This window comes from Thamnophis elegans, chromosome 4, assembly GCF_009769535.1.
Source record: "Thamnophis elegans isolate rThaEle1 chromosome 4, rThaEle1.pri, whole genome shotgun sequence".
Lineage (NCBI taxonomy): Eukaryota > Metazoa > Chordata > Lepidosauria > Squamata > Colubridae > Thamnophis > Thamnophis elegans.
The window spans coordinates 26810254-26833546 of NC_045544.1; the positions used below are offsets into that span (position 1 = coordinate 26810254).

The window sequence follows — 23293 nt, forward strand, 5'->3', positions numbered from 1 at the left end:
AAGCACCACTGGTCCGCTGCGAAGACTTCACTTTAGATTTAATAAATCCCCAGCCTTCGTGTTCAAGCTCGGGGGAAATCGGCCTCCCAGAGGCTAATAATATTTTCGTCGATTAGTGATGGCGGAGCAATAAACAATAAGAGGCTGACAATAAGAAAAGGCACTTTTTAAAATCTTCCTCCTGTCCCGTTGATTGGGGGGGGGGGTTTCTCCGCTGAATGAAGCTCCTGGGGAATTCGCGGATAGTTAAGGAAGAGGCTGGGTGTCACTACTTTCTTCTGGGGGCATCTAGTGACTTCCTAATCTAGTGGAATCCATACCTGAGCTTCTACCGTCGTTAGTCCCACCTTGTTCAGTTTTTATGCCCAGACAACGCCAGCCAGGATCGATTACCCAGCCCAGTAAAAGCATTGCTGATTCCTTGTTTGTAAAACTTCGAAGAGTGCCCAGCCCTGATTACATCGTTTTTGCTTCAGATTCCAAAGCGGTTCTCTTGGATTCTAGAAAAATAATTATTCGTCTCTAACCCACCCCTACCCCGCGACAGATCTCTCTCTCTCTCTCTCTCTCTCTCTCTCTCTCTCTCTCTCTCTCTCTCTCACACACACACACACACACACACACACACACAAAATTTTAGTTTTCTTTGTGAGCTGCCAGCAGAAGAGGGTCACATCTCAACAAAGCCTCTGGCTCTGTTCCCACAGTTCAGCCCAACCTCCTTTCAGCGGGGTCCTTGTGTTGTGCGAACCCTACCGAATTAGCATTTGTTTGGTCTTTGCCTAGCGCCACGTAAGAATCCATGGCGATCCCAAGCCTTGCTGCTATGGTTATCAAGCTTCGTGACCTTGGAACCCCCTAAAATGGTCAATGGTTTTTGTCTGACCTCTTTCCGTGAATCAAATCGGTTATTTCACTAGAGTTACTGTGGGGCAAGACATAAAAAATACTTTTTCTTTTTTACAATTATTTTCAATCTGTATGTGTGTGTGTGTGTGTGTGTGTGTGTGTGTATGTATGTATGCATGCATACATAATACATACATACATAATACACACACACACACACACACACACACACAAAAAAAACTCAGCCAGCATCTCTAGAACTATTCCAACTTCAGGAACAAAATCCAGTCAAGACCTTTGCCTGGGCGGTGGGGGTGGAAGGTTGGAGAGACCTTTTGGCTCACCAGGATAGCAAGTTCCCAGACCCCTCCCCACCCAATACAACGAAATAGAGCGTTACTTTGGTGTAGTGATAAGACACCAGGCTAAAAACCAGGAGACGGTGCGTCCTAGTCAAGCTTTAGGCACAAAGCTGGTTAGGTGACCATAGCCAGTCACTGTTCCTCAACTCAAGAAGTAAGCAATGACAGAACAGAGAAAACTGCAGGAACTTGTCAGTCAATTAAAAAGAAAGAGGACCCTTTATGTGTATCAGTGGTGTATTAACCATAAAGAAGACTAAGCACGTGCTTAGGACACTAGGCCCAAAGGGGGCACCACAAAGTTGAGGGGGAAAAAACCCAATGAAGATTTGTACAAAGGAGGGGGGCACCAGTGAGCCTTAATCCACCTATGATGTCTATACCCGTTCCCTTCTCTCTCTCTCTGCCTCCTATTTCTCGAATAATTCACTAAATCCCCCCTTGCAATATCCACAGCCAGATCAGCCAGACGCCCTTCTGCGGCATCGGCCCCTTAACCTGGTCTCGTTACTTCACCCCTGTGGAGAGAGAGGGCGGGTGTGAAACCAAAAACAGCGTTTTCTGCGGTGCCTTTTCCTGACCGATTTTAACCGAGGGACTTGGATGCAACCTAAATGTGACTGACTCCGAAGCCACTTCATTCAACAGGACCGTTTCCCAAAGACAAAAAGGACTAACGTTACTACTAGAGGACAAGGGCAAAAGGGAAATGGCTCCGTTTCGTGAACATCGAGGGGAAGGGGGAGTTTAAAAACCAGTGGCGCCTAGGCAAAGAAGCCGGCAGTCCCGCTTCGCCACGCCTCCTTTTACTGCCCCCTTCTCCAATCGGCGCCTCGCCTTCATTTTGTTGAAAGCAGCGCCACGCCGTCCGGACTCGCACACAAGATCTGTGCTTTCCCTTCTGGCCGACGTAACTCGATCTCCCTGGCGCTTGGCGAAGGCCGGGAATTCCTACCAGCTGCCACCTTCTGTTCCTTCTTCTCACCTATGTGCGACATCTCTACCGTTAGTTACTCACCATTCCACTACACTCTCTCCTCTCATTTTTCTGAGATTCTGAAGTCTAGAATATGGGTGTTTAAAATACTGGTCTGGCGTTGTCTCGTTGTTCATATATAGGAAAGGCTGCACCTTGAAAAATATGTTGTAAGCTGCCCAGAGTCCTTGGATGGGTGGCAAACAAATTTTATACATACAGGCATGTAGGCATGCATACCTACATTACTGAAACACATCAATTCTGTGTATAACTTTATTCTTCACTTTGCATACCTTAAGGGTGTCAGCAAAAAAGGTTTTTTAAACAGTGTGTGAATGAAACATCACCTGTTTTTTAAAAAATATGTATTACTTATCAATTGTGTTCAGACTGTTGTAGTTACCTCTTGACTTTTTTTAAATCCATGCTCTGTGAATAGTCCTGTTTCTAAATGTCCGTGGAGATTCTCAGTCATCCAGGCCAGGATTGTCCCAAAGGTGCTTTTTCAAGAGGCAACTGGACTCTTCAGCTTCAGAGCTCTAAAAGTTTCTTGGAGAAGCGAAATGCCTTCAAAGAAAACCCAGAAAGTCCAGTTGCCTCTTGAAAAAGCAACTTTGGACTCCTGTTTCTATTCTCATCCATTTCTTCTGGTACCAATGTGGGATGAATTTTCTCTGCTGTCTCTTCAGAACAGCTTAGTCTGCAATCCTGCCCATCTCAGTGAATTTTGATCTGAGGTTATCTTGCAGACCCACTAGCAAGTAAGTCTCAGTTTGCAATCCTGCATCAATTCTCCTGGCAATAGGTCAATGGAATTCAGTTCTAAGTAAGCATGGACAGAATTCTGCCCTTCACCTTATGATCCATGATCATTGTCTAGACATCCCAATAGATGATAATCAGTTTAGGGAATAAAAGTTTTAAAATCCTGATCTGAGCTGTGCAATCAAGGCTTCTTAAATCAAGCATGCCTTTTTAAAATGGCCTCGAAATGCTGGTGTTAGAAGCCCAACAGCTTTGTTTTCGACAATTTCTGGATGATAGCAACAGCACTAGCAGACTTATATATCGCTTCATAGTGCTTTACAGCCCTCTCTAAGCGGTTTACTGAGTCAGCATATTGCTCCCACCAATCTGGGTCCTCATTTTATCGACCTCGGGAAGACTGAAGGATGAGTCAACCTTGAGCCCGGTGAGATTTGATCTGCCAAACTGCTGGCAGCCAGTTATCAGCAGAAGTAGCCTATAGTACTGCACTCTAACCACTGTGCCACCACAGCTCAGTGATGTTCCCACTGGGTTGATTCATCCTCCTCCCCCCCCCACACCAAAAAACCCCCTTGAAACAGCAGAAAATAGATTAAGAGCAGACCTAAAACAATGGGTACATTTTCTGACTTGACATATGCCAGACAGGAAAGCAGGATGAATCACTGAAGTACTAGATGTCCATTAGCATTTTCCATTTATCAGGCAGGGAAGAACAGGAAAGCATGACATACTGGTTGAACTATTGAACAGAGCCCCCCCCCCCCCAGCCATAAAGCATTGTTGGGTATTTGAGACACTCACTTTAGCTCAGCCTCACCTATCTCACAGGACTGGTGTGAAAAAGGCTAAGATAGAACTAAAGGACAAGGCATGTTACTTTCGTTTCCTTAGAAATAAAGCATGTGAATGTAAGAAACCAAGATTCATACTTGCTCTTAACCACAGTAGGGACATGCCTTGTCAATCTCTTTTCTGCCGACCTCATTGACTCTGCCTTTGATTCATCTCCAGCCTATAACGGAGGCAATCTGAAGTCTGAAATCTGAAGTAATCTGAAGCTGCTGTACTTTTAAGCTTGTACTTTCCTTCTTATCCCGACACCATTCTCCCAATGGATATGCTCTGGCCTGCTTCACCAACCATGTGTCTGTTTAGTTCCTCTTTAAATGACTGCAAGTGCCTCAATCCTCTGGAAACTGGAAACCCTCCTGGTAGAGCTGCAGGAGCATTCTGACATCCTCAAAGACACCTGCCAGTGCTTCTCTGATCTTATGCAGGCTCTTTATAAACATGAATGTAGCGCACTTTTATAAGAATGATAGGATTGCTTTGTTTTTAACAGGGATGTGGTCTCTTCCGAAAGAGCTCTCACTCTTGTGCTTCACAAAAGATCAATGTAAATTGGGAGAGATGGGTTCTGTAGCTGCATGTTGCCAGTTCTGTCTCCACTGGATTCATTACTGGAAGTTTTCCTCTTCTGCTGACAAGAGGTTTCACACAGCCATGTTCTTGTTGTGGTGTCTGAAGATACGCAAAACGACTCTAAAAATTGTCTCCCCAACCAGCCAACTCTCTCAGGACTAGACTCATTCATATGTTGCAGGGTCTACAGTTCAGATCTTTATGCAATGCATCAGTTACTTACTGTATGTTGTCTTAGTCCATTCCAGCTTTGAAGGCACTGGGCACCATGTTGATAACTGGGCAAGCTAATTATAATTGTGTAAATCAGAAATGTGCATGTATGTTCTCCAGGGTTTTCCACCAGTACTTCCTGGCTTGCCAGCTACAAGATCAGAAATGAATGTATTGGTCACTCACTCCCAGCACCTCTGCTCCTTTGCAGCACTAGTCAATAGCTCAATAGCAACAACTATCGTATTTTTCAGAGTATAAGACACACCTTTTTCCCTCAAAAGTGGCTAAAAATCTGGGTGCATCTTATACACTGAATACAGCATTTTTTTGCCTCCTGAAACCCTGGCCCTTCACCAAAATGGCCGTGCGTAGCTTGTAGGAGGCTTTCAGACAGTTCTGGGGGCTGGGGAGGGTAGAAATGAGGAAAAAATGAGCCGTTTTTGCTCAATTGTGCCCCCTCCCCAGCCCCCAGGAGCACTCTATAAGCTTCCTAATGCCCTTTTTTTGACAAAAAAGGGCCTGTTTTCACAAAACAGGGGCCATTTTTTGCTCATTTCCCCCCCCCCCCGAACACTCTACAAGCCTCCTAAAGGCTATTCATGCCATTTTGGGGGAGGAAAAATGAGCCTGTTTTCACGAAAAATGGGCCGCTTTTGGGAGGTTTGCAGAGTGTAAAAACTTTTTTTTTTATTTGCCTCTTCAAAACCTTGGTGAGTCTTATACTCTGAAAAATACGGTAGTCAATTGATGTCTCTGGTATTCCTTTCTTGTTTATTCCTAGAGTAGAGTCCCTCTCTGCTTGGGGTCTGTCTTTTTGACCATAAGCTCAGCTCCCTTTCAGATGAGTGTTACAGACTTGCTCAGAAATAGCCAAACAGATCCAGAGAAGAGAATGTGAAGAACATAAAGCTCCTGCCCACTTCACCCATGATCTGTTTAGTTAGGAAGCTCAACAGATGCCTAATCTGCCATTGTAAACGTCCCAGATTAGAGTGATTGAGAAACCCATCTATCCCTTTCTTTCATTTGACTTGCAATTGCCAGGTAAGGTCAGTCGCTAACCTCATTACTGTCACAAAATAAGAACCAGTTATAGGGAGGGCATAATTTATACAGGCATATTTTCTTCCAGTTGAAGGGCCAGGAATTAGTACTATAGTTTGAGTCAGTTATGAAGAAAAGGTCTTAGCAGTTAAGAAAGTAAGTGAATAAACCTCAAATAATGATCTGTGCTTTAATCCATACTTTCTTCACACAACACACTGTATCATAGAGGCTAGGATTACTCAGAACAGAAGGTTAAATTGTGACTAGCTGCTTGGGGTTCAGGATGTTTTCACAATTTACCGGTAACTTTTCTCTAATGTTTCAAACAGAGCTCTTCTCCAGACCTATCTAGATATTCCATTGTTTGAAAGTAGGATCTAGATGTGGGAAACTCAAGTGTGTCTGGTTTTAGATAGGTATCAGGAGATCACAAACAAGAAATGAGCAATACAGACTACTCCTACAGGTTCCATTTCTACTGGAAGATGTCTAGGGTGATTTGTAATAATGAGAAGAAGGAAAGATGCCTCTTTTCAGGGAAAATCCAATAAAATATAGATATGTTATTTGTATGTCTTCTATGTATCCAAAAATCTAGGTATGGAAGTTATTCTTATACAGAAGTAGGACGTTTCAAGAACTTACTTTTATGGATTGGAAAAAATTAGTCTCACTGACTTGCATCCCATGTTGATCTAAATCACTGCTAAATAAAACATGATCAGCTGGTTCATCTATTATGCTAAGCCAAGCTGCAATAGAAAATTGCAGTCATAATGGATTAGTTTGTAGAACACCTTAGGCAAAAATCAAACATACTACATTGTGGCTTAGCTAGTCATGAGGACTAGAGCTCTAAGTACAGGAGCATTTACCTTTCTGAAAGCCAAATACAAGGTTGCCAATCTGGTCCAGGTTTCCTCAAAAGGCAATTCTCTGATTTAGCTCTATCAGAGATCCAGTGTATCTGGACTATTTCAAGTATTTGATAAAAATGACACGTCCAAAAAGCAAAAAGAAAAATAAGAAGGATGCATTTACATTTTCATTTCAAATGGAAATCCCTACTTAAAGTTGCCTTGAACTCTTTCATGGAATCCAGCATATACTGTACATCTATCAAATGCAAAGAAACTAACAAATATAAGTGTCTAAGTTGGAGCTTTCTCCAACCTTGGACTTGAACCAAGTGCTTGTTTTGGTGTCCCTTTGGGCCCTGCTTCTGTCTCAGTTAGGCTTATTCATAGAGATCCTTGGAAGATGATTGAAGCCATATACAGCAGGGACATACAGAAACTATATCCAGATCTCCTAACTAGATCTTTAGGTGATTCTCAGCATACTCTTTTCCAAAAAGAATGACAAAACATCCTTATTTATTGCTATGGCTGAACCCATAGAGTGATTTATAACGTATTTTGGCATGATGTAGTCATGGCTGTAGCACAATATTGCTAATGAAGATAGGTTTTCTTTGCCACAGCCAAAGCTGTGACACTGGTTTTCAGGCACTTTTGTCTATTACAACCTGATGGGTATAATTTTGTCTTGTCGGTCTGGCAGTAACTGCTTCTTTGAGTTCTTATAAACTCAAGCCTGTGTCATATGTACCTTCTATAAGTCACTTTTTCAATTGTCTCCAATTATTTTTAAGCATTAGTGCCCTGTCCAATGATTCTTGCCTTCACATTACATGTTCAAAATATTTTCATTTTAGCTCTAGTATTATGCTTCCAAGGAACAGTCTGGTTCGATTTCATTTTGTACTGAACAATTTGTTCTTTTTGTGGTTTACGACATTCTCAACTATTTTCTCCAGCACTGAAATCCCAAACCATAAATTTTTCTTAATTCCATCTTTATGATTCTCCAGCTTTCACCATTGTAAACATTATGATTGGGAAGACCTTGGTCTTGACAATATGTACCTTTGTTGTTACAGTGGTGTCTCTGTCCTTCAAAATATTGTCTAAAATGAACATAGTGTTTCTTTTAACTAGCAATCATCCCTGTCAAATTTTGAACATAGGAAAGTAAATATTTAGACAATATTTTGAAGGGCAGAGTCATCACAGTATCAACAAATATGTATATTTTCAAGACCATGATCTTCCCAATCGTAATGTTTACAATGTCAACTTATTCTCAGAGAACCGGTTTGGTCTAGTGGTTAAGGTTGGAAACCAGGAGACTGTGAGTTCTAGTCCCACCTTAAGCATGGAAACCAACTGGGTGACTTTGAGTGAGTCACTCTCTATCAGCCCATGACACAACCAGGCAATTCTTGTCACAACTAATGGATCAACAAATGTATCATCAACAACAACAAACAAGTGGACTCTGCATTATGGGGAAAATACTATCAATTAATTCTGTGCCTATTTATATTGATTGGCACTACCTAATGACTTTTTTTTAAATATTGAAGAGTGAACCAGCTATGATAACAGAAATATTCACAAGTAATGTATTGCTATAGGGCTACAGGATTATCATAATTTGATGCCCTACTAATGACTTTACAGCATCTTCTAACATTACCCAGTCATTGTTGCGGCAGTGTAAATCTGTCTTCATTACAATGATGGTAGACAATGCAGTAAGTCATTAGTAGGGATCCTGTTTTAATATGGGCAGAGTTTTAGTATCCTCATTAATACACTTTTATTCCCTTTAGGAGGTAGTACACTATCATGTACTACCACTATCATTTGTCTTAATTCTGCCTCAATAACACAGCCAGTGTATGGTATGAAAATTTAATACAGGGCCGATTAAAATGCGTCTATTTGTAGCTGAGTTTCTTTTCCTGCTAGAATTCCCACTCCCATATGTCAGATAGGAAAACAAACCATCAATTACACTCCTTAACCCAGTGGGTGGGATGGAGCAATGGGAGTCTGCAAATTAGAGACCACTATCTTCCACCAGCAGCTCCTGTACTGTGGAAGTTTAACTGTCATTTGGAAACAAAATTTTAAAAAAAATCCCCATGCCATTTTGCAAGTTGTCCAGTTGTTGGTCTCTGTAATTGCTGTTTCAAAGCAGTTCTTGGAGAATGGGATTTAGAGAGATCTATTGGTTTCACTATTGATTTTGTAATTGATGCAATATCATTCCAGGCAGCAGAGACCAAAATGGCAAAGGAGAACAATGACCAGTGACCATATATGTTGGAATTAGACATGGCCAGTAAGAATTGGATACTCTTAGTCCCTAACTGTGTCATCAGGATGATCACTGCTGAAGCACCAGAAACGCTGCAAACAGTTAAGTCTCACATCAGAGAAATTGGAAATCAACGCAACACAACACAGATTAGATAAATGCAAAGTTAGACTGCCTCAGCTATGGTTTGGAGCTGACACAAAACCTCATTGGTGCAGTTTGCTAATGAACAAGAACTTTGAATTATCACACCAAAGACTGGGTGATGCTGTAAATCACGGATGTAAAATAGTCAGCCCATGGGATGAGTTCACATATCATACTAAGCCATGGCTTGCTTTGTCATAGCCTGCCAAATAACCAAAGACACACATAATGCTAACCTTTAAGCTATGATTTGCAAATCAAAATAAATGGGCATGCCCAACAGTCTAAGCCAAAAGCAAACAAACTACATTATGGTGTGATATATGAACACCCCTTTTCTTTTGTAGCTTGACTTTAAGTCTAGATAGACTGTAATCTAGATAGACTGTAATGCTATAATCACCCAGTACACTAAGGAATGATTTTCTTAAATGGTTTATTGACTAAACCACCTTTAGCTGGGTTCAGAGAACATGCTGAACTGTAAACAGGAAATCCACAATAAGGCCTAGTGTGTTTGAAAATAATAGCTCCCTGATATTTTAGCAGGATGTGGATGATCCATGGACTTCTATTCTACACTGCCCTGGAAGCTTTTGTCAGTTGTTGATTAATCTGAAGACAGAAATGCTCCCAAAATTGGAACTGAGTGGGCTTTCTCCTTAGGCCCCTGAAAAAGGAGAAATTGACCTCTACCTGCATAGGTTAATGAATAGCCACCTGCATTTACAGGTTGAATAGCCGTCTACATTTATAGGTTAACTTTGGGGCAGAAATTAACTGGGTCACTTGTATTCTTGCAATTGGACTGTTTTTTTTCCTACCACAGATGCCATTTTCCTTTCTACCTAATCAGGTCAAGTTAATATTTTCCAAATTGACTACATATGAGGGAAACCTCAGCTTCCCCCCCTTCTTAGCTAAGAGGGAGATGGGAGTTGTAGTCCAGTATTTCTGAGAGACTTTAAGTTGAAGAAAGCTCTGGTGAACAAATGGTTTCATGTTCACAAGTGACATGTCACAAAGCCAAATAATAGGAAATAACCCCATTGCTTTCTCAGTCATTTGTTTCCCAAACTACTTGAAAATTGGGAGAGGAATTTTGCCAGAAATGCACCAATCATCTCTTTTGAATTAACTGTCTGAAAAATATTTTTGTTATTTTTAAATTCAGTCCTTCAGTCTGGCCTGAGTGAGTCTCATCTTGATGTACACATACTTAGCTGCACAATTCTTAAGGTTACTTTTTCAAGGAAGCCAAATATTGGCAGCTGAACTTATTTGGTGCCTACATCTATTATACTTGTCAACTCAGAAGTAACTCCAGTATAAAAGGATTCAGGCAAAATCAAGTATGGTTAGATCACAGCTGTTGGGAAATGATCAGCCAGACAGGAAGAAGGAATCAAGTAGGGAATTAGCTTCAAATCATTGCACAGCCACAAGGGACCCAAGACACACCCCACCCCCAACCACCACCACCAAGCTCCATGGAACTTTATCTATTTCAAAAGGAAGGCAAGTAATCTGGGGAGATTCCTGTACTATAGGCAGCATACAATAAAGCAAATAGTTTGAACCACACACTTGTGGATTTATTTGGTTGTGCCTAACAGCAGCCTTGTTTTATTTGGAAACAGGGTAATGGACATTTACTCTGAAGTAAATTAGCACACATTGTAATTTCATCAGGAATGCTTGGAATAACTCCTTTTTTTAAAATTGAGTTATTTTAAAAAGTGTATACATTTTTTCAAGTAATCTTATGCCATTTTCCTTCACTAGATTATGCACCACAATTTAGGAGTTTTCTTCTGAGTAGGCATGCTTTACTCATTACAAATGATGGTAAACACCATAATCTCCAAGCAAATTGAGGTGTGTGTACACATCTATGGGATAAGATTAATTCCAATATATTTACTGAGTAGTAGTATCCTAAATGAAATAAAACTTACTGTCCTGGTAGAATTCCTGGTTCCAACATCTTCTGCTCTGTTTTCATTTTTAAAATGTTTCTCAAGGATTTTTCTTAAGGATTTTTTTAAGCTTAAATACCAATGTTTTACTTTCCTTTTTACACTTGACCTACCATAGCTTTTTCTTTTTAACAAATCCAGCAATGTCTTTTAAACGGGAGGAGCGGTAAAAACTAACACAGAAATCTAAAGCTTGATCTTGTCCCAGAGATGGAGAAAGAAAAAGCAGAAAAAAAGAATCACTCTGGGATTTATAATCTGTAGGGGGATTTTAAAGTAGTTTTGTTTTTTTTACAGGAAGCCTAATCTCTTTTAGAAAATTTCCATGCTGCGCTACATTGCATTTCTTTTTCGGTTTTTTGGGGGAGTGGAGGTGTTGTTTGTTTTGTTGTCTTGCCTTCAGTTGTGATCCTTTTTTTTTTTTTTTGAAAAAAAAAATCTTTTCACGCCTCGCTTCCTTTTCATATTTACATAAAGACGGGGGTGGAGGGAGAGAACCGCTCCGGCGGAGGATGTATCTATTACGCATGTAAAGAGGCGGCTGTGGCTGCTTTTCTTCCAAAGCTTCCAGCCCCGGATTATCTTCGCGGCCTGCCTGCGGAGCCGTTGTTTCTCCCCCGAAAACGAGATTTCGATTGCGAAAACAAGACTCCAATTAGCAAGCAAATGAGGCGGAAAAGAGCCACGCCGAGGGATCTCTTGCCCCATCGGCGGCGGCGTTGACAAGGCAGGCGGGGACCAGCAGCCACCAACAGTCCCTCCCTCCACCCCATCCTCACCCCGTGCCAGCGGCGGCTGGCAAAATCAGCGCCGGCTTCTTCGCGCGGAGAGACCGAGAGGACGCTCCCGCCGGGCAAGGCTCGATCTTTCATTCTCTTAGGCCGACCAGATCAACACATTTCCACGCAAATCCTAATCTCGATTAGCTCTGAGCTCGGACTTCGCAGCGGGCCACGTGGTCCTGCGCACGCAGTCCCAGGACTGAGGGCCGAGCTATTTTAGATAGGACTCCCGCCGAATATGGACCCCTCGCTTGTCTTTTCGCTTTCAAAAGCAATCGGTCTCGACTAGTGCAGTCTTCCTCGACCGTCCTGGGTTGTCCTTATCTTGCCCAATTGTCCCAAAGGTGTTTTTTTTTTTCAGGAGGCAACTGGATTGTCTTCTTTTTCTTTGAAGAGGTTTCGCTTCTCATCTAAGAAGCTTTTTCAGCTCTGACTGGATGGTGGGAAATGGAGCCAGAGCTGAGGAAACTTCTTGGATGAGAAGTGAAACGTCTTCAAAGAAAAACAAGAAAGTCCAGTTGCCTCCTGAAAAAAGCACCGTTGGGACAACCATGATCTGGATGACTGAGACTCTCCATAGATATCATCTTTCTGATTCTGGAAAACAAATGAATGGATTCCTCTCTAACTATTGCTACAAGATTGTCAAATTATCTCTTTCTGTGGTCATTTGGTTGAGAGGTGAAGGCAGGCGACTGATTCAGAAGGAATCAGACATGGGTTTCTGAGCCCTTGCCAAGGTGTAACTGCATCCTGTCCTGTCCTGGTGGAATGTCCATCCACTGAACAGACATTGACCAGTTGCCAGCCTTGAAAATATGGGCCCCTGAGGGTTTGAGGCATTGATTGGCCAGACAATGAAAATTGCCATCGGAACAATCCAATTTCTGTCTACAGTTCTTTTTATCAATATGTTGCAGGGAGGAATGGATCATATGGACTCTGCTAATGAGGAAAAACTCAGAGAAATATCTTGGTGTCTCCTGCAGGGATATTTTCAGGACATTTCACACAAGTGATTTTGCTTAACACCAAGCTGTCAGTAGTAACATCCACAAGTGAGAAATAAGATCCCCCCCCCCCACAACTGTATTTTGAGTTGTCTCAATGAAAGCTGCTAGGAATCTCTAATACTAAGTGGAAAATGGAGCAAATCTTCCCCAGAGTGATCTTATGTTGGGTTATGAAGCAATAGTACCATATACAGTGCCATTCTCTATGTCCATAGAATACATGTGATTAATTTCTGCTATAGCTCATAATAAATAATGCACCCTTCCTAAAATCTTATGTCTTGGATACATTGGGGCACAACTACTACTACTACTACTACTACTACTACTACTACTACTACTACTACTACTACTACAAGAAATAGTTTGGTACCACCTTTTCAGAAGCTTCACAAAAGCTTAATGCCTTTTAATAATATTTTAATCTAAAAAAATGCTACCAGTCATGATTTTTTGATACCATAGAGTAAGATGACTTCCTTCCTACAATGCCCATTAAAAGAAACTTGATTATGGACAAGATAAAACTAAATAGAGTGGGCAAATTAGCATTTTTCAGTGTTCAGGTTTTTTAAAAAAAAGATCATTCTAATCCCACCCTCCTCAAATCAATATGCACCATTTCATTTAAACAGGGAGGAGAGGAATGATTTTACTCCAGTGTATCCACACACACACACACACCTGTAGTTTACTAGAAAAATACAGGTATTTACCAGCAGAAGGAAAAATGTTTCCCTAATTGTAATAGATACTTTCTACTATAAGAAAGGGTTACTATTAGTACAGAAATATACACACTATTTATTGTTGCAGAGCACATTATAGTCTAGGAAACATTTTTTCTTATCTTTATAAATAATTTGATGAAAAGCAAATGTGTTTGTAATATTAGAAATTGAGGGGAAAGGTGGAGAAAGAGCAAAAATGAAAGCTCTTTAGGTTTAGTTTACTATTAAATAATGCTTCTTCAGACACCATTTCCTTGTGGCAGGACAAAAATAAGTAACTCAAAATTTACTACTATGTCAAATTCTACAAAGTTGATATATTGTCAGAGTTGACATTTATCAACTCCAGCGTATAAAGAATAAAACTCTGGAACTGTAATTGCATATTCTTAGTTATTCCTTTAGCAGTACTTTTATTAGTGTATTTTTGTATCTACCCAAGAGGTGATAAATTCTATGGAGCTCATTTCCATGTAAGAAGATATAGAACTGCAGCCTTAATAGTTGCTTCAGTTGTGTTGGTTGGCCTGAAGTTTCATACAAATCCAAATTAAGTCCAGTTTCCCTCTTTAAGAAGGGCTTTAATCAGATCGCAGATACGTTGCCCTGGCTGACACAACACACTAAGCCCTAATGTAATTTGTTTGGTTTGGATTCAGTGTGTGATACGAGTTGAGCAGTAGAGCTGTTGTGGTTTACTCAATAAATTGCAGCTGAACCGATGGTGGCTTAGCATGACTAAATGAAATCCTCCTGGCTTCAGTAAATAGTAGGCACAGAATACTTGGAAATGGACAGTCATTTTTCCTGCAATGTATCCACTGAAAGAATGGCTGTCCCCACTTTTTAGCTTAGCTGTATGAGCTTAGCCCCTATAGGTCTTTATGGTTTAGGGTGTCTAAAGAAGTCAGAAAGTAAGGTTAATTGATAAAATCATGGGTAAGTACATCACAGTGAAGCATGCCTTGAGGACACCATTCTCCAATAAACTAACAGGACAATCAGTTCTGAAGGCTTAGTAGATGTCTGACTCTACTTATCTCTCCTTCTCTCACAGGGGGCCTGGGAGAAAAACCTACTTTGAAAGAATCTAAGACCACAGTCGCAAAAGGAGTAGCCTCTATTGAACTCAGCAACTTATTTCTAGGTGAACTTGCAAAAGATGGAGCTGACCTAGAAAATAATCAGCCTTTTCCAGAATTGTTCCATACAAAAATAAAAAAAACTATTTGTGTTCTATTAAACACAGAGTTAAAACATAAAAAAGAAGCGGAACACCCAAGGACTTGCAGGGGTTAACATTTAAAGGATAAGTGTCAAACTTGAAGCTGGCCTGGCCAAGCCATCTCTATTACTTGGAACCCTGACAATAAGCAGCTATGACCAAATTAATTTAAGGAAGGATTGGGCTTTGAGTCCTAGGTATTTGAGGCATTTTAGAGATCAGCTCATTTTGCATTTCTGTAGTGCTTTTGCTATGTTCAACATGCTAGTGAGTCTTTCAAAAGATGCTTCAGGAACAGCCAGCATGGAGGAAGGCTGCCTAGTGTATGTAGATATATGAATTTCCCATCCTTTTCTTCCTTCAGCTGGTGAGGGGGAGACTTCTCACAGACACTGAAATTACAACCAGCCAACTGGTTTCAACCTAGCCTGCAGTCCTAATTCAACCAGAGATTTTCTCTACATGATGGTAGAGTCTTCTGTCCCCTCTCTTGCACCTTCCTAAATGTTTGCCTTCAATTGCATTCTGCTGCATTGATTTCATCCAATCGTACTTATCTATAATCACTATAACAGATTCTTGGAGTAGTAGAATGCTATTGGTGTATCTAGTTCTTAAGAGAATTTGGTTAGCATAAAATAAAACCAAAATAGACTCTAGCCACAAAAAACTTCTAATCTAAATTATCCTGCACAGCAGTGTTTCTCAACCCCAGCAATTTCAAGATGTGTTCACTTCAACTTGAATTCCACACAACTTAAATTTGTTGAAATTGAGAAATGCTTCCATATCTCAATCTTCCCCAAGATAGTCCCCTCTGTATGTGGGGAGACTACAATTCCCAGCATTCCAAATCATCATGGTAATTGCTTTGAAACCCATCTGGAAAGAAGAAATGAAGGATGGGCCATTTTTCTTTTGAGGCCAACTACAGAATTTTGCAGAGTCAAGTATATGAGATGTGAGTTTAGCAGAAAACCCCAAGGCTGCTGAAAAGGCTGGGCACAACTGGAATTGCTATTCACCGTCATCAATCTGTCACTTCAATCAGAAATTATTCAACAAATTTTTTTTAAAAAAAAAAAACTTCCCCTTAAGCTATAGTATTTGGGTGTTTGTATCCTGGATTTTTTTTCTACACCAGTTAAAAGGTTTTAGAAGTGATCCTGGGCTGAATTCATACAACATAATATGGTTTGATTTTGGCTAGGCATATTGTGTGAATCAAGTCAATGGTGGTTTATTCAATAATTTATAGTTAAATAAGATTTGGGTTAGTGTGATGTGGAAATTCAGTCCCTTCAATGTTTAGGATAGGTTGCCAAGAAGTGATAAAGGTGATTGGAATTATCCAGTTCAGATTCTCATGCAATCCTAACGGAAACTTATCTTCCACTAGAAGGCTTTTAGTATCAAGGAAGGAGAAGAGGCCCATCCTTTCTGTAAATAGAGAAGGTTTTCTCTTAGAAAAAAGAAGACAGGACAATATTGGGCAAGCCTGATGGGGAATTGTGGCACTTCAGTGAGAAACAAACGTCCCCTATTGAATTCACTGATTGTGGCTATGCCTCCTATTGTATAACTAAAGATAATCTCCCATGCATTTAGCTGTAGCTAAAGGCTCTCACTTGATCTGATTTTTGACTTTGTGTGAATTCTGAAATAATATATTTGCTTTTCCTGCCAATCACTCAACTACTATCACAATTTTTTATCCCCAAAAGATGGAATTTTCACCACCATTTCTGGTGACTTCAATTTAAGAGAGTTATAGATCAAGGGATAGCTTCACTCTTGATTCCTTTCCATATGAGTCCACTAATCTGCTGGAGGCTTTCAACCAGCTTCACCTACTTCTAACTGAAGTAAAAATCTGCTCCTAGTGCCCGGGACAATGTTAAACAAGCTGAAGAGTCTCTGGAAGATTTTTGGTTCAGCCTTGATTGTATTTACTCAGCTGGAATGTTGTTCATAGAAGGATTCCCAGGTTAAACCATACCATGTCTCCCATTCCTGATTCGCCTGGTCTTATAGAAGCAGCCAGTTCTATGTACTGATGCTTCAGTAATGAAGATAGGCAAGCTTAATATGTTCAAATATAGGTTGGAGAAATGCTAGAGTGGAAATGGCCTGATCATAGAAGCACAGAGTGGGAAGAAATCTTAGAGGTCATCTAGTCCATCTCTTGCTAGTTGCAGGATCCTCTGGAGCACCTTTGATGGATGATCATGCAGCCACTGTTTAATGACTTCAAAAAAAGAGAACTCATTTTGTTTGGCAGCTGATTTCTCTGGAATGGAAACCATTCACCTGAATTACTTATATCTGGTCTGCCTTCTGGGACACTAGAAAATCCACTCATGCCTTTATGTGACAACTCTTCAACTTTCTGAAGACTGTTATCATTCATAGGATGTGTTGACATTCAAGAAGGTCCACTTCACAAAGTTGTTTGTGGCGTGGCAACTTTTTTTTATGTAGTATTCAGCACTCAGTCCCACAAATGTCTTTAAAATGTATCTTCCAAACTATTTTGTTCCAGGTTTAGTACCACTTCCTAAATCACATGTTTGGAAATGACCTTAGAAGTCAACTAGTCTAATCTCCTGCTGAAATCAGGATCTGCTTGTTCTTCTAAAAAGAAAGTTTGAATTCTACTTTACCATTGAGATTCTTACGTAGTTCATAAGGCATCAGTAAAGATCAGAGTGGGGCTTTCAAAGATTTAAATAAACTCACAGAAAATTGGCCTATCTTTGTCCAGGAGTCCTAAAATGTTTAAAATAACCATGGGTGTGTTGATTGCAGAGGAACTGGAGAGCTTTTATTGAAGAGGCTCTTGTAGTATGCCTGAAGATTTTGGATCACATTAAGGAAAACAGACAAAAGCACTCTGTGTCTCCAAGATATTCCATCTTCCTCAGTTGAAGTTTGGAAAGACCTATTTGACACCACCTGATACTATTCACTTTTCTGAACAGGTGATAATGAAAAGGGATGGAGTTAGCTCTGGCCAGGCTCTGGAGAGGCATGCATCTTTTATCTAGCTTATTCCCCTCCAGCCAGGTGTTTCCATAGCCCACTGAGAAAACTTGACTGTTGGGCTGGAAGCTTGGAAGCTTTTCTTTTAAAGACCTGGTAGGCAATTGTAGGATTTCTACACCAGATTTATAGTGTGGCCCAGTCATTGCCTGGGCAATCTATCATTAATGCAGACAGGGTTTATATTACCAGGATGAGGGCTGGGTGATGCTATAAATTACTAATGAGGAAATCCTCCCTCTTGCTGACCTTTCCTCTTAATTCTTATTTGACCCACAAGGATTTCATTCTTCTCAGGTGAAGGGAGAGAAATTGTTTTTGAACAAAGTGAATTGATTAAACTGGAAAACTCTAAATGTGGCTTCCTTCCCATAAGGCCCCTAAACCCTGTCCATTTCTGATACACAGTTACAAGCATCTGGCACAAGTTCCAAAGGCTTCACCTTCAGAGGAAGCAGAGGACCTAATTCTTCTCATTTGCCCATCCATGCCACTTGCTAACTCTTACAGATGTGCTTGACCTCAGCCCTCTGCATCTAGGACCAAGCCTCAAACACTCAGTGCCCCTTTCTTTCTTTTCAGGGGAGGGGGCTCTGCTGGTTTGGCAGGCACATATGAGATCACAAGCACCCTCAGCAGGAGTGTCTGTCTGCCTAGGATGGTCAAAAATGGCAGTTCTGCCTATGTTTTATGTGCACACTGTTAGAGCTGCCATCTTGACTTTTTTGACCAGGCTCTGTGGGCATCCCTGGTCCTTAGAATCTCTGCTGAAGTCTGGGCAGAAAAAAAATAGATGGAGGAAAAGGATCTTTTTAAACCTTAGGCGAAGCAGTCAGATCTGGACTGAAACAAAAACTAATCTCCTAAGCAAGGCTTATGCCATGCAATTGATCCTTTTGGTTGTTTACTTAAATGTGTTCTTACTCTAGTTTGAAAATAGCCTTCACATCCAAAAATCAACAGTGGCCTTGAAAAAGGAGGAGGGGGGGATTTTAAATTTAAAAAAAGAAAAGTCCCCACCACTTTGGGGGTTGCCAAAGCAAATGCCATCCTGCTCATTCCCTGTCGTGCAGTTCAGTTTCTTATCCAGTGCTCACAGCACCTGTCTGCTGTGGTAGAGAAAATCTGCCTTATTTTCCCCCAAAACGAACAATTGTAAATTATTTTAAGTGATCAATTAAATCACAAAATATTTACTACAATTTTAATTGTAAATAATTAGTTAGACTCTCTAACGTTCATCTATAAAATAATTAATTTACTTTTACATATCAATAATTATACAATCATGCAGTTTGATTTTTCTTATGCAGAAATCTGATGAGCACCATGGTTTATCATGTCTGATGAAAAGAAAAACAGTAGCAGGTTGTGAAAAAGCAGCTTTCTCCAAATAAACACTGCTGTGAGTAAAATCATGGGTTGTTATTACCGGTAAAGAGCAGAATCATATTTTACCAGGGCAATGCGTAAACAGGTTTTATTGGGCTGTAAAATGCTACTCAGATTTATCATGCAAACAGCAACAAAAGAAAAGGCATTTTTCATATTTCAGACAAACATCCATCAAGGGAAAACCAGAAGCAAAACATATCACCATGTAGGATTTTCACAGGACCAATGAACTGCTACCTTGATCATGAATTTTATTATAATTTTAAAAGCCCATCCTGGCAAAAGACAGGCTCAGTCCCTACACACACACACACAGACACACACTTTGCAAATCAGCCTGATCTCTGTTTCCCTCTGCCATAAATTTACTTCTGTAGCAGTTATGGGAGGGCTTTCGTTCTGCACTTCACATTTCAAGTCCAGATCAAAACTGGAATTAAACAAAGGTTAGCTTAAATGAGAAAAACGTCTGTAAGAAAATAAACACGGAAACCCGAGGCTCAACCCTTTCTCCGAGCAGCAAGAAAAACAACATTCAATCACCCACGTGGGAAACGAAGGTTGCTCCCCTTTTCTTCTGCCTCTGAAAATAACCATGCCTTTAGTGGTGAAAATCTAAGCCGCTTTCATTCATTCATTCATTAATTTCAGAAAACAATTTTAAATGGCCTAATACGCTTAAGTGAGGAAAGAGAAATAAGTAAGAACTTCTTATTTGAGATTTATTTCTGAGCAGATGTGCAGTTGAAATCTGCTACCCTGGTCAGTTACTTCAGGAATCAAAGTAAGCCTACTGCAATTTTATTTCTTCTTTTAAAAAAAACACAGTGATTTTTGCCAATGATTTTGGCAAAATCTGGACTAGCGGGGCATATTCGCATCACCGGAAGGGCACTCCAATTGCAAAAAACAAGTCAAAAACCATAAACCCAATCGCCGGGGCCCCAGACTTAAATGGGAACTCGGTGATATTCATTGAAAATCGCATGTAAAGTAGCTTCAGGAGTTGTTATTTCACCATGAATTGAGCTTTTTCTTTCTTAAACAACAACAACAAAACCTCCCAAAAGCAATCATAAGAATAACTTCCTTCTTTATTCCCCAGTTTCTCTCAGCACTCCGAATCAGGATAGTGGACTCTGCGTTGTTGTTACTGTTACGGCACTTTTTTTATTATTGTTATTAGACCCTGCACTGATTTTCACTTGGAAGGGGAAAAAAAATCTGGGCGTAACGTTTGGGTCCCCGGACCGGGCGAAAAAGGAAGCGGTTCCCTATTCCTTCCTGCCCAGGCTTTTTCCTCGCCTCAGCAGCCCAACCGGGAACATCCTCCTTTATTCCTCCCCTGGCTAGATTGGATCAACTCACACACCCTTGCCCGCTTTCTGCAGGTGTTCCCAGATTTGGCGTCTGCTCCAGGAAAGCAAAATGTTGTCTCTTTGGAGGAATCAGCGGTCTCGGTTTTAGGGAGCGATTTGGCTTGGGCTCCTACCGCGGCAGGTCCAGTACCCCCCCCCCGGACCGCCCCCCCTTCCTCCTCCTGCTTGGATTCGAAAACCTTCCGGATCGCCAAAGGACATTTTTACTAGCTCTCTCTGTAGCTCTCCTCAGTGGAAGCAGCAGACCGGATGCAAAATCCAAATATTTGAAGGGCGCTTCCCCCGAAAAATAGTATTTAACTCCCCCTCCTCAGTTCAGCAGTGAAAATAAAGCCCCCCCCCTCGGTCTTTTTCCGTCTACCTCTTTCCCACGATAGCAGCCAACCGACGGCCGCTTTTTCCTTCTATCCCTCCACCTCCCATTTCCCTCGGGGTTATCACGCCAAAAAAAAAGAGGGGGGGTGGTTTAACACAGACCTTTGTGCGCACTCTAGCTCACCCTTTTTCGATCTGGAGCCCTTTAAGATGCATTGGGCTCCAGCTCCCATCGTCCCCAACTGGTACATGAACCAACCTTCACGCACATTTGCACGAAAGCAGATTGAAGAAGCCTGTTCTACGACTTTGGTCGGGTTAGGTGGTAAACGAGGAAAAGTTGCCTCTAACGCTGCTCTTTATATCCACTCGGTGCTGTGTAAAAGAGGAGTAATGCATCTTCCACACTGTATGTGCTTTCCACCGAACCAGATTAATGTTTTTCTGCGCTGGATTGTCACGTTTTAATTTTTAGAAAGGGACAACCCAGGGGGTTCTACCTGCATACCTGCCAGTATTAAACCACGCCTTCCTAGTAGGCAAAGGGAGAAACGCCGTTTTAGTGCAACAGTTGACTTGTCTTCCTTTAAAAAAAAAGTGAAATGACTCTAAAACACTAGCAGATCATCCCAGGGCCCTGTTCCCAGCACAATGGATGCTGCGCATTTGCAGAAAACTGGTGTATCTATAGCTTGGGGATATCAATTATATTGAACGAGCTGAACTTGTGGGACGTTGTGGCAAAATAAAAGTGGAAGTTTTAAAAGGAGCCACAATTTTCTTTCTCGTTTTGAGGAGGAGGAGGAGAGGAAGAAGACGAAGATGATTCGGAGTAGGTTACTTTCTAATTCACGGGAACTCCTGCCGGTTCCGCTGCGGTTTACTCCTTTCAAATCTCCCTTTTCCAATGCCAGGGATCGAAGGACTCTCTGATTCCTGGAACAGATTGATGAGCAGGCCCTGCCCGAGTCAAGGGCTGGCGAGAGAAGTTAACCCAGCTCGGCCTTTGCGGCACAGCCTGGTATAACCTGTGACATCCACGCCATCTTTCAGCCTCAGCTTTTCGCTGGAAAGGTTATCTGCCCTTCTCTTCAACCGATACCTTCAAACGTATCTACCTCCTCGCTTTTGTACAGTCCGGGAGAGTGGGGGACCAATTTCCCTGTGATTCCAACATCAAATCAAATTCACAGGCCCTTGGGGGACCTTTTTTATGCCCCGCATAATATAATCAGGAGCCCCCCCCCCCGCTCCAAAAAAGAGGAACTTCAGATCACGAAAAGTCAAGGCTTATTAGAGACTAGATAAAAATCCCAAATGGGGTGGGAGTGGGGATCATGAAAGAAGAGATACTTATGAGTAACTGCAACCCATCATTGCTCGCTCTAGAACATCCCACCATCCTTTCCCGACCACCACTCTTAAAGTTTTGTTGTCCGTTTCAGGTGAGCGAATCCCGAACCCGAGAAAATGACACAAACACCCCTCGCGCCCGCTTCCTTGCTGCCTTTTATAAAGTGGGGGCTTCACAAAAAGCGAAGAACAGTGCTTGGCTTTCAAACCGTTCTGTATTTGCACAGTGATTGGAGAACCCGGGTGAAAAGGAAAGAAGGCGACACTATCCCCCCAAAGAGGGAATCTAGAACTTTTAAACCAAAATTGCCGCCTCCTCTTCTTCGACAATCTGTAGCGTTGTATTGGCGCCTAACTCACCCTTCCCCCGAGACCTCCTGCTTCTAATACAGTTGTGTGGGGATCCGGAAGAGGCTTGCTCTATCTCCTAAGTAGGATTAAAGCAAGGGGGGGTTACTTCATAGGTAAATAGGTGAGGCCCTTACAAACAAGCCGGAAGGCAGCTGCCACTCAGATCCTCCTTGGACATAAATAGGCTTCACTGAAGTCGATGGGACTTAGCACTGAGCAAATATTGCAAGGCTCAGTCTGTAAGGTGAGGATCCTACCCGCTTGCTGAAAAGCAAGGAAGCTGCCTGGGAGTCAATGGGATTTAGATCCAGGTGCGTGTTTAGAATCCAATATTCAGTGTCGCTTTTTCTCCCGGGCCCAATTTTGGCTCGTATCGATTCCTACACAAGCAATCAAAGCCGCTGACCCAGCCCGCCGCCTTTTCTTCTCTAGTCCTCGAAATTTACTTTGGGCAAATCCTCTGGATTCCCTGCCAGCCGGGAATGGCATCCGTGAAGGACCCCGAGTTTTAAGAAGCCTGGAGGAGCGGGAGGCGAGTGAGAAGGAGTGGACTACCGCGACCATTCTTGCTTAAGAACAAGAGACCACAAGATAAACGCGGGATCGAACCGCGGCCGGGTCGGAAGAAGAATCAGAAGGGAGGCAGACAGGGAACAGAAAACAGTGCCTAAAAAAGCTGCCACAACTACCTAGAGGGGAAACAGTAACCAATCCCGGCGATTGTTTTCCCAGCCAAGGGACTTGTTCAGGTCGGGTTAGATTTCAGG

General features: G+C 41.6%; 1 protein-coding gene across 1 annotated transcript in view; it reads right to left on the reverse strand.

Annotated features, from left to right (window-relative positions):
• The window catches only part of SIM1 (SIM bHLH transcription factor 1), a 68446-nt gene that overhangs the window by 42004 nt on the left and 3149 nt on the right, over nucleotides 1-23293 (reverse strand). The gene's annotated exons all lie outside the window — the stretch shown is intronic.